We start from the raw sequence: 13,620 nt of genomic DNA on the forward strand, positions 1-13,620 counted from the left end.
ACTTTTAAATGTTTTTTTCCTCAAATATTTTATGTATTAAAAAACATCGTTATTTTCATATAAATAAATTTCATAATTTCAGTAAAGTAATTTTTGAATACATTAAACAATTTAAAGATTTTACAATAGTTTTCTCTTTGCTTAGGGTTGTTTATTCATATTGAAAACAATTTTGAAACCATGCCATTTATTATTAATCGAGATCTGTTTTACATATTTCTGATATATACATAAACATTTTTGATATAATGCAAACTATAAAACATAAATTTTTAGGTTTCAATAACACATTCATTTAAAAAAAATTATATATTTATCATCATAATTAATTGCTATGAAATTAATGTTCTCTCTTTTAAATTCACTTATGATTATATGAAATAATTTTTATGTATAAAAATTATATTTCCCTTTAATATATATATATATATATATATATATATATAGATATATATATATTATTAGATTATTTTTTTTATTATTTCGCGTTTTTGATTCATTTTTTTAATTTATTTTTAATTTTAATCTTTTTGTGCTTTCAATTCATCTCACTCTTAAAGGTTGTTATATATTATTAATTTAAAGATATAATTCTAATAGCTTAATTATTTATGGTAAGACGTGATAACATTTATTACAAAAAATATATATATAAACTAAAACGTTATGAAAATCAATTACAGATTTTAAAAATACATTTTTCTTTGTTGTTTTATTAACATTTGGCAGTTTTATTCAATATTCATTATTATTTGTTATTATTACCTTAGTTTACACCTATCAAATATTAGATGTTACCATTATGACACATAATTATAACCATTAAATTTATGTATATCTATGTACACATACTTAATATACATAGTGTTAAGGTTATCACTTTCGAACGAATATTTTTATTATAGTTTCGACATTTTTTGCAATTACAGTAATCGTGTAAGATTAAAAAAAGTTTGTTACAAAGGTTGTGTCTTTTTTATTCGATAGGTGCAAACAAAGTTTTAGTATTATCACTCTCCCTATTATAATAACGTGTGTAATTTGGAAATAAAAAGAAGACAAATTCACAACCCTCTGCCTAAAATTAATGTTTAAATACAAATTTTGAAATATTTACTTATACCTCATTGCTTTTGTGTAGATTTTGTTACATAAAAAGTTTTATCATCAATATTACAAATTTGCATAACCAAAATTTTTCGGTTTTATATATATATTTCTTGAAAACAAGCTATAGCTGACTTTAACCCTTTGACGACGAAGATTTTTCCGCTGAGATATTTTTAAATTTCAAAGATCATTTTTAATCTTCGACTGTCTTTTGTGTTGATTTGGGTATGCAATGCAATGTATGACAACATATCCATAAGAAATCCAAACTAATTTTCTTGACATCAAGAGAATCCGTTATACGGTATTTACTGGAGGCATTAACGAAATTAGAGTGACAGTACCAAAAAAAGAATAGAACGAGGATTCAGAAAGCGAAAAAAGGAATTTAAAGTCGTACAAACACAATTTGTTTCGCATGTAAAAAATTAATGTGGTTTCCATAAATTGTTTTGAAGTTTATCAAAAATAATTTTGAATTTTATAAGCACCATAAATAAATTATTTTCAATTTTGTATGTTTTTTACTAAATTATTTGTTTTCTTTGGGCACATCATATATTCCATTACATATCTAGCTCCACCGGTACAACTATAGAACCGATTCCAATTCTCATATTTTTTACCGAAAATGGATCCTTTAATCAGAAAATTAATATTTTTAAATTATTTTTAAATTATTCAAGTAGTTTTTGGAGAATCCATTTTTACTATCTTAGTAATTCCCTCTGGTATTGTTATAACATTGTTGCCAAATATATTGATTTTTAATGGTTTGTTTTTAATGTTGATGTGTTTTTTTAAAAAAGGGGTTTAGCCATTGCTTAAGCTTTTGTTGTATATTTTTGCAATGATTTTGGTAATTTTTGTCTCTCAGAGTTGGCAACAATGACAGTGTCTTATGTATAAATAAATATCAGAATACTTATCGTTTCATGAAATATCAGAGTACATATCGTTTCAAGAAATCTATATATAATGCAGTTATCACTTTATTATTAGTTAAAATATGTCCAAACTGATTTTTGTGAAATTATCTTGTAAGTGAATAAAAGTAATAGACTGAGGGTTTAAGAATTTTGTTGAAAAGAAATTCGCACAATTCCAAAGATCTTACAAATGTTTATTGAATTGTGTTGCCTTGCTTTCTTATAAACTTAATCTAAATTTTTAAATATTTTTTTACATATTATATTTTTTGGCAGGAGAGCAGATTTAGCATTTATGTATTTTAAATTCAATTATAAAAGAAAAGCTTATGTATACAATTCTTATTTAATAATAAAAAGAACGTTTTGTTTGTCTTTTATCTAGTCTTCTTTATTCATTTTTAATAAGTATACCTATTAATTATTTGTTTAATTTTTTATTTATATAAATATATAGGTTTTTAATAAAATTATCTTAAATATTAATATATATATATATATATATATATATATATATATATATATATATATATATATATATATTATATATATATATTATATATATTTAGTCAGTCGTATTTTTATTTCTGAGGAAAAAAATAGATAAAATGTATATATTTTTTGGAACAGTTTATAGATAAAAGTATTTCTATAAAAAATATTTCGTTTATAACAAAAAATAAATTATGTTTTATATAAAAAAAAAATGACAAATAACGATCAACTAAATTGAATTTAAATTCAACTACGTATGAAAATATTGTACCGCAAATTTGTGATTTTTTAATATTTTATATTCTTGATATTTTTATTATTAAATTTTATGTGCTGCTATTCCAAATACTATAATTATTTTGGGTGTGTTTTCAATATTTGAAAATATTATTGAAAAAACATATTTTCGAATGAATGGAAAATGAACTACAGTAATTTTCGTTTATAGTCATCACTGTTATAGTCACATTAGTGATATTGTAAATTTTATTAGATTTAAATGTCTCTGTCGTCTCATATAAAAATATTACTTTATAGTCCATTTTTCACATGTAGATGGCATATATCCGTGGCTATTAAAAGTCATGTTATATGAAAAAACTTCACGATATTGTCACATACGAAATTTTTTTAAATTATTGTGAATTAAATGAAGAAGTTTTTGTTGAAGAAAAACAATTTTCGATTAAAGAACTTTTAAATGCAGTAAATATTTTTGCTTAGAGCAAGATATAATTCAAATTTTTTGTTTAAAAAAAATAGAAGATAAAACTGTAACCAACATCTTCAACCTAAAACAGACTAAAATTGATAATTTTTTTAAATAATATAAACAGTATTTCTTTAATGTAATGAATTTATGAAAATAATATTTCTTTCTTTAATAAACATGAATTTTTATACCCACCATCAAAAAAGATGGGAGGTATATTGATTTTGTCATTCCGTTTGTAACACACCGAAATATTGGTCATAAACCCACAAAAATATATATTGTCACCTAAAACGCAAACGGCCCTATCTAACATTTTTAAAATTACAGTAGAAGCAAAAATCCATTTAAATTGAAAAGTTTGTTTCTATCGACTCGATTTATTTGTAGTAAATAAACAAATTATTTTATAGTGAAACGTATCAGTTTTTATGATAGCTAACAATGGCGTATATAAAAATGGATAAATTGGACTTTTTACCTTTAATATTTAAATGTTTTTGTAGATAAGGCCTTTTTTGTCAATTTTGGTCGGAGGAGTCAATTTTATGTGGACATTTGTTTTGATGCAATACATCAGAATCAACAATAAAATCGATTTTGAATTTTTGGTTAGTTAGGGCCGTATGCGTTTCAGGTGACCATATATTCTGTGTCCTTATTAAATTCTAAAACGATCTAGCCATGTGTGTCCGTCCGTCTGTCTGTTGAAAGCACGATAGAGGCCGAACGGCAAGAGGTAGAGGTTTGGTCGATAACTGACCCTACCCCTCATATAGGGTGCCCTTCAAAAAATGAAATTTATGCTCATTATTGGCTAAAAATATGAGTATTGCGATGAAATTCGACATGAACAAGTTTTATGAGAACTGAAATCTTTCTACCGATTTTGATGAAGGTGGATCGATAACTAATCCTATAATATATAAGATTCGGCATGGGCGAATATAACACTCTTGTTATTTTTTTATATTCACAAAAAATGAATATATAAGATTTTCTTTATAAGCACATTGTGGCATATACAAAAAATTTTGTTTATAATCACTTCAGCAATATAGTCCTCAATTTGTGTGCAATTAAAGGTTGTGACTATAAGCGAAAAGTACTTTATCTGCAAAAAAAACTGTTTTGCAAAAAGCGATATAAATTTTTGCCGAACAGTATTAAGAAAATATAATAAAAAACACTGAACTTAGTAAGTATTTTTATCAAAACTAATTAAAGGAACCAAACAACAATGATTATTTAAAGTAGAAAGCTTAATGACCTGATAATAATATTTCAGGTAAATAACGAAAAAGTATATTTTAAAAATGATCGATTTGAAATCACAATTGTTGTCGACTTTAACATCACTTTATAGTCACAACATTATAATAGGTATATGTGGGGAATATCGCGTCAAGTGACCCAACTTTAAAATCGATGTCTTCCGATTTTTCATTTTCATCGGCCAAGAACTGCCGGAGTCAGAGGGGGTCAAAGTTTGACATTTTGGAGTCAGAGGGGTCAAAGTTTGACATTTTGGTCATACAGGCTATTTTTTTCATTCTTTCAAAAAAAAATATTTTTTTTTTTATTTTTTAATATATTTTTTTCAAAATGTCCTTTTTTTGCTTAAAAGAAAGATTATACAATTTCCTTGAAAGGCTTTATAGTCCCATAATGGGATGTGAGTGGGATACATATCTATTAAAAAATTATTTTTTCAATATTTGGCACTTAATTTTCCCCTATTTTTTCAAAATGGAATTTTTTGTTGTATTTTTATTACTCCAAAGAAAGCTTACACAATTTCCTTTAAGAGCTTTGTGGTCACTTAGTGGGATGCAGGTGGCATATTTAAAAAAAATAATATTTTAACTCAAAAACTTTGGTTTTGGAGTTAAAATATTTTTTATATATAGTACATATGTATATCTAAGCCGACCAGATTTTGGAAATGAAAATAACAAAAAGAAAAAAGTAAAATAATTTTTTGAATTAATTTTTTTTTACATATTTTACAGAAAAAGATTATCCCCATTTTTATGCATTTGTTTTGTTAGACAAAACAAATAAAATTTAGAGATTTTAAGAAAGAAATTTATTAAGGTGGGATGAATGATTCGTTTTCTTATTAAAATGAGAAAATTGCGTATTTAATTCCCACGTGAAAACTTCTGAACATTTTCGAGTAATTTTGTTGACAACAATTTCAGTTCTCTATGTATTTTGAAAATAGTCACAATATTCCTTTAATTAAAGATTTTTACGTTAAAAGATATATCTTTTTTTTAAATCTTTTAAATGTAACATATAATTTAAAATTATTATTATTATTATTAAAAGTATCCAAAAAACTAATATTTTGCGACAAAATTAACATCACTATTGCACATTTTTATTCCAATTTTTAATAAATTATTGCAATTATTGATAAATATCTAATATAGCATTATATTTAACATATATACACTGACTCAAATAAGTCTCAGTACTTCGTAGTGCTTAAAACTTAAACGTGTCCTAAATTAGATAAGCATAGTTTTAATAGCGAGTTCAAAGAAATTCACCTTTTGGTAACATATCGAAAGCTATTTTTCACAGATTGTGACCGATTTACTATCGATTTCGGTGTGAAAATTCCGGCATTCCGCATAATCGGACAAATATTTTAGAAAATATTACAAATTATGTTTTTAACTACATACTGTACGGAGACTTATTTGAGTCAGTGTATGTATACACTATGAAAAAAAAAATGAATTTCGCCATCATTTGGTTGACAGAGGGGCTTTCCAAATTGGCTAAAAATAGTGCAGGCCAATTGGAATATTGTCAAATATTCATCTATTAATCCAATATTACCTAGATTGGAGACTTTTTCCCAATCTTTTAAAATTTTTCTGAGATTTTATTTACAAATTTATCGCTATTAACTAAAATTAACGAAAAAAGCTGAGATCTGAGAAAAAATGTTAAAAATCAACTAATTGTTGGCTTAGAGTAGGGTTGAGCCTACTATAAAAATCTTATATTTGTCAATGATTTAATGAAGGTATTTTAAGCTATTTGACTTTTATCTATATAAGTATATAAAATTCTAGCGTTACTGACTCACTGACTGACTGATTCATCATCGCACAGCGTAAACGGTTGAAACTAAAGAGCTGAAATTCAGACAGGAGATTGTTCTCTCACCAGAAAGATCCACTAAGACGGGATTTTTGGAAATTCGAATGTTTAGGGGGTAAAAAAGGGTAAATTCGATAAGTCCTAAACAAGAAAAGATACAAAAACCAAAGCTTATCGTCGTTCATTTAAAAAATAAGCGGACAGGTGTCTGGAACTTTTTTTAAATTCGGGTAAAAACTGTATTTTGGTACTTTTTCTGCATCCCATGTATCTTTTAAACCAGTGAACATTTTATTTTTGGCTCCTTCATAACTTAACGAAAAAATAAAAATACGAATTTAGTACTTTTTGGATATTAGGACGTTTCAGGGCTGAAAATTGTACCTATTTTTGGTACTTTTTGCATAAAACGTTGTTTTCTATGTATTGATTTGTACTTGTGATTGAATACTTAATAATGGGCTCCCACGTAACATTTTGGAATAAAATTTTTATCAATTTCTTCAATAGGGAGAAAAAAGTACCAAAAAGGCGGAAAATGGGAAATTTGATTTTTTTCAAACTCATTGACTTAATTTTAATAAAATTGTAGAAATTTGTAGATTTAGTAACACTAAATATGCCAATGGAGTTTTACTTGGAACTCCGGAACAAAGGACTATTTTTTGGTACTTTTTCGTTTTTTAACTGGTACTTTTTGAATTTTCTATAATAATAATAATTACAATGAACCTAGAAACAAGAAAAAGCTTGTAGAGCCCGGAGTAAATGAGAATCTATAAATGGGGACTTTTTTGTACTTTTTCGTTCTTCAAAAGATACTTTTTGAATTTTTGTATAATATTGCACCTAGAAACGTAAAATTAAGCATATAGAGCCCGGTTTAAGTGAGAAGCTATAAAAGGGAACTTTTTGGTACTTTTTCGTTCTTCAAAAGGTACTTTTTTAATTATTTATAATATTGAACCTAGAAACATAAAATTAAATATGTATAGCCCGGAATAAGTGAGAACCCATAGAAGGGGACTTTTTGGTACCTTTCTGTTCTTCAAAAGGTACTTTTTGAAATTCATATAATATTAAATTTAGAAACATGTAACATAAAAGGGGACTTTTTTTTGTACTTTTCGTTCTCAAAAAGTACCTTTTGAAATTTTTTATTGAACCTAGAAACATGAAATTAAGTATGTAGGGCCCGGATGAGTTGAGAACCCATAAAGGGGACTTTTTAGTACTTTTTCGTTCATCAAAAGGTACTTTTTGAATTTTATATAATATTGTGCCTAGAAATATGAAATTATGCACGTAGAGCCAGGAGAAAGGAGACATTTTTTTGCGTGGCACCTCGCCTACTTGAAATTTTAAAATAAAAAGATATACAGGAAGGTACTGTTAAAGTTTGAAGAAAATCGGTTCAGCCGTTTAGCCGTCTATAGACTTCAAACAAACAAACCCACAAACAAATAAACACACATTCATTTTTATATATATAGATTTACAATAATAATACTTATTTTATTCTATTACGATCAGGGTAGCGAAGCACACTGGGTATAGGTAGTGAATTAATAAAATTTACTAAGTAATCACAAAGCTAAGCTTTCTTTTGAGCAAAAAACAAAATACAACAAAAACGTCCATTTTGAAAAAAAAGGGGAAAATTTGGTGCCAAATATTGAAAAAAATTTTATCCTTGAGTTAAAAAATATTTTTTTGGTAGATATCCCACTCGCATCCCTTTATGGGACTATAAAGCCCTTCAAGGAAATTGTATAAGATTTTTCTTAAACAAAAAAAGCGCCCATTTTGAAAAAAATTAATACTAAGCTAAGTGCAAATTTCGTCAAAATCAATTTTTTTAGTTGGGTCACTTGTAGTGTTTATAAACCGGTTAACCGAAAAACCGGTTTTTATTGCATATTTCGGTTTTTCGCAAACCGGTGTTTTTAAAACATTGGTTTCCGGTTAACTGGGTTATCCGGTTTTTAAGTCTCGGTTAACCGGTTTCAAAAAAATAAAATTTTTAGTACAAAATTTTATGTTTTCTCTGTTTTTTATTGTGATTTTTAAAATTTTTTGATAGATAATTCTAAACATTACTTTCCGTTTGTGCATATGAAGACAGACCTAAGATTGTTAAACAAATGTTAGGAAATGTTAAACATATATCAAATGGAGATTTACAATTTCATGCAATCAGGAAATTAGTAAAAAGTTGGCATTTAAACCAATATAAAATTAACTATTTAAACAAATTCCAACCATCATATGAAGAAATTTGTTATTTATTAAGACGAATAAATATCTTTGAAAATAAAATGCAGGATGAACTTACTTGTTTACTGCTTGAGTATAATAAAAATCGAGAAAATTCTCAAACGTTCTCAAGACGGACTTTATTTATCGAAACATAAGGGTTGTTGTCGCTGTCCGAGAATTTATGCTGCTGGCGTTTTTCACAAACTGTAATGGCGCTTAGGTTGATTGACAGGAAGTCAGAATGACACCTGTCAATATTCCTAAGCGTCATTCACAGTAATTTGAACAACCACAGGCGTAGCGAGCGGAGGGAGGTCACAATTAAAGCAGGGGCTCAATGTCTATGTCGAGACAGTCTACTTCCGTTCCCGAAGAATCGTCGCGAGCCTGAACACTATTTATACTTGATATGTAGTCCTGGACATAAAATTTTTTATTGATATAGTTGTATTATATATTCAAAGGTCAATTTATCTTTCCTATGGCTACTTCCATATACATACAATAATATCTTCAGATCAGTGTGCCAGAAAATGAATTTTAAAATATGCTAAAACTTAAAAAACTATGTGCTAAAATGTTCTACAGAAGGAAAGAAAGTGCTAAAATTGTTTAAATATAACACAACAATATAAATGATTGTTTTTTCTAGTTTTTATTAAAATACTGATTATGTAGTGCATGACTCCAATATTTCTGGTACTATATCATCATTGTTATCTTCATTTTAATATTTTTCAAATGATCTTTTTTTATTTGAAATATAATTAGTTATATGTTCATAAACAACATTTTATTTTGTAAAAGATTTTTAATACAAATTTCCATGCAAAATTTGATTTATAAAACTTGTATAAAATCTGTTTATGATTAAGGTCACTTAACAGCATGCATTTCGAATTTCAATTCTTTTCGAATTTGTATTATTGAACATAAAAATTCAGCTTAGATACGATTTCGAATTTTATTTTTAATTATAGCCTTTGAAATAAAAACCTTTTCAACTGCGGCATTAGAAAAAGGTCAAACGAGTAATGATAATACAAAAATAAACAATTCATTAAATTTAAAAAATACAAAAATAAACAATTCATAAAATTTTCAAAATTAAGGAGCTAAAATTTTGCACAAATATTTTTTATTCAAGCAGTTTGTTTGGTATTGAAAGTGGGCCATATCGGTCCATGTTTTCGCGTAGCCCCCATACAAAAGAATTTATATATGATAAAACAGTTTAGAATAAATCCAATAAATGATTAAATTGTGACAGCAAAAGTATCGATTTATGTAGTATAGGTCCACTTTCCGAAGTTCACTTGAACTTTAAGACACATGATTTGATAGTGGGTATAAAAGATTCGGCACAGGCGAATATAACACTCTTACTTGTTCACCATAATGTTGTTTTGTAATATACAACCACTGATTTTCAATAATAAACATATAAATATTTTTTAATTTTTTTTTTATCAAGCAAATTATGCTAAAAAGCATTTAGCATAATTTTAAAAAACTTCAACGCATTTTCAGGATGCAAAATGCTAAATCTAGCACTGAAAGTGCTAAAATGGCAACACTGCTTCAGATCTGTATAAGTTTGTTTTCTTATGATACAGTCAAACTCGCTTATAACGAACTCGGTTATAACGAATTCTCGATTATTACGAACAAGTTTTGAAGTCCTGCTATTTCGGTAACTATTTTCATACAAATAACATCTTTTATAAAAAAACTCGGTTATTACGAATCCTCGTATAAAACAAACTACTTTTTCAGTCCGTCAAGTACAATTTCATACAATTTTCCTTTTTTATAACGAACTTCAAAATTATGTGTTGAAATCATAAGTATATATTTTGCTTTGTTGAAAAAAAAACTTAAATTTGTTAAGAAAAATATGAACAAATAAAGTCAATAGTGTTTTTTTGTAAAGAATATTAAATAAATTTATAAATCATATTCTTAAAATTTCGTAAAATGCCACTTTATTTTTGGAACTACAAAAACTTCAACTGTCTTATTAGGAACTTCGCTTATAACGAACAAATTTGACTGGTTCCGCGGAGTTCGTTATAAACGAGTTTGACTGTATATTAATGTACATACATATATATACTAAAAAGTGCAAATATCTTATTAAGTAATTCATAATATTTCGCAAAATGACATTTTTCAACTAAATATTATAATATTTTAAAGATTTCCAAAGATTTCGGTTAATCGGTTTTTTGTATACTCGCTTAACCGGTTTTCTAGAAATGGTCAATTTTCGGTTTACACTTACTTACAATAGTTTTTGACGTCGACTCAATGTCGAAAACCGCCTATGTAATAGCTGCATTTTTCATCATTGCAAAAAATTGTATTTTTCTTTTTTGCTAAATAAGATCAATAAAATTATTAGATAAATAAAAATTAAATTTAAATTTACATGGCAAACATATTAACCTTTACTATCTAAATATGGTTTAATTTTTCAAGTCCCTTGATTTGTTTAAAGTTAAAACAAGTAGGAAATTAAAGTCGGACATGGCCGACTATATGATACCCTCAACAATTTTATATAAAGGTAATTTTATATAAAGCTTAGTTATGCTGAATTTCATCTCGATACTAATGGTCATAAGTCAATTTTTGGACGTTTAAGTTATTTTTTTAAGGGGGGTCAAAGGACGGCCGATCATTATAAAAATTGTCACGGTCATTTATGCCTATATAAAACTAATTTTTGGTGAGAAATTAGTATATTTGACGTAGTTATGAGTTAAAACCCCTAAATCGGAAGTAAGTTTGTATGGGGGCTAGGTGAAATAATGGACCGATTTCAACCATTTTCAATAGGCGTCCATGGTCCAAATTTTATCAAAATATCTTGAAAATTGTGGCCTGTAGCTTGCGCACAAGGTTTACATGGACAGCCAGCCAGGCGGACGGACGGACATGTCTTAATCGACTCGATTCTGAGTCGATCGGTATACTTTAAGGTGTAGGACCAATATTTTTTTGGATTATGCCAGTTTTTTAATAAATGATCAATATGACTAATCACCAAACTATATAGTGTTAAAAAATCAGACTAACATTTAAGGTTTAAATTTTGTAAATTGCTCCACCCCAGTGGAAGCAAAATTTATTATAATACAAGTAGGAAAGTATAGTCGGGCATGGCCGACCACATGGTATCCTCCACCACTGAGTATGTTAACAATGTAGATTATTTTTAATAACAAAGCGTTTAAATTGTTTACCTTAATTCCGAAATATTTTAACAATTTGTTGGAAAAAGTGATTTTCTAAAAAGGGGTTATATCCTTATAAATTTTGGTACATGGCTTTACTTTTACATTAGAGTTATGTATGCTGGATTTCATCGTGATACTAGTGTTTATTAGTAAATTATTGACCTTCAAGTCATTATCTGAAGGGGACTTTGTATGGGCGCTAGGGTCAAATAAAGTCTGATAATTACGAAAATCGGTAGTATTATTAAGACGTACACTGAAAATAATCCATACCTAATATACACGAAAAATGTTGTACATTGTACGAAATTCTTTTGAAATATATACGAAATTGTACGAAATATTTTAGTAAAACGCAAAATAATTTTATATAATTTTAGAAAAAAAAATTTGTTCATTTTTCGATTTTTTTTAAAGACATAAATATTTTAGTTCTTTTAAAATAATTATTGTAAATTTAGAAAAAGATTGCGAATTAAAAAAAAAACAAATTTTTTATGTTTTTTATAAAAACATAAAAAATTTCCAGCTAATTTCCTGTAAATTTAAAATTACGTTTAATTTAACTCCCTTCAAATTACGAAAATAACAAAAAAAAAAAATCGTGACAAAATAATTTTTTTGTGAAATCAAAAATAATTCTTGTATATTACTAAATAATCTTATTACGAAAAAAAAATCGTTACTTTCGTTAAATATTAAATGCCTTAACGAAATTATTTTTGTAAAAGAAAACAAAGTTTCCTAATATATACGAAAAAAGATATTACGACAGGTTTTCGTACTTTCGTAAAATTAGAAAAGGGGTTGATTAAACAATATTTCGTATTATACACGAAATTTTCGTATATATTACGAAAAAAGTAGTTACTAAATTTTTTTCGTAAAGTTAAGCATGGATTATTTTCAGTGTATACAAAACTAAGTTTTGCCGATTCAGAAAGTGATTCTGAGTCGATTGGTATACTTTAAGGTGGATGTAGGACCAATATTTTTGTGCGTTACAAAGATCAGCACAAACGTATAATACCCTCCCCACTATTGTGGTGTAGCGTATAATAAGCGATTAAATTATTTTGCATTATCAATTACTTAATAAGATGATTAATAATATATTATTATTTGTAACTGTAAGACCATGTACTTAAAGAAATATAATGAAAAATGTTAACAGTTTAAATTGCTAAACAATTTTTTAACGGCTTAATGTTGTGTTTTTAGATGTACATTTATTTTAGTTGGAAAACAAATTAAGGAATGATCAAAACAATCCGAAACATTTATTTATTATACACTGAAAATAATCCATGCTTAACTTTACGAAAAAGAAATTCGAAAGTACGAAAACCTGTCGTAATATCTTTTTTTGTATATATTAAGAAACTTTGTTTTCTTTTACAAAAATAATTTCGTTAAGGCATGTAATATTTAACGAAAGTAACGAATTTTTTTCGTAACAAAATTATTTAGTAATATACAAGAATTATTTTTGATTCCACAAAAAAAAATTATTTTGTTACGATTTTTTTTTTTGTTGTTATTTTCGTAATTTTAAGCGAGTTAAATTAAACTTAATTTTAAATTTATTTTTATACCTATGTTTTTTTAAAAAAACATAAAAAATTTGTTTTTTTTTAATTCGCAATCTTTTTCTAAATTTACAATAATTATTTTAAAAGAACTAACATATTTATGAAATGAACAAATTTTTTTTTAAATTATATAAAATTATTTTGGATTTTACTAAAATATT

This window comes from Lucilia sericata, unplaced genomic scaffold (genome assembly GCF_015586225.1).
Source record: "Lucilia sericata isolate MDLA Ls3-8-SP2 unplaced genomic scaffold, ASM1558622v1 Contig001372F_arrow, whole genome shotgun sequence".
NCBI lineage: Eukaryota > Metazoa > Arthropoda > Insecta > Diptera > Calliphoridae > Lucilia > Lucilia sericata.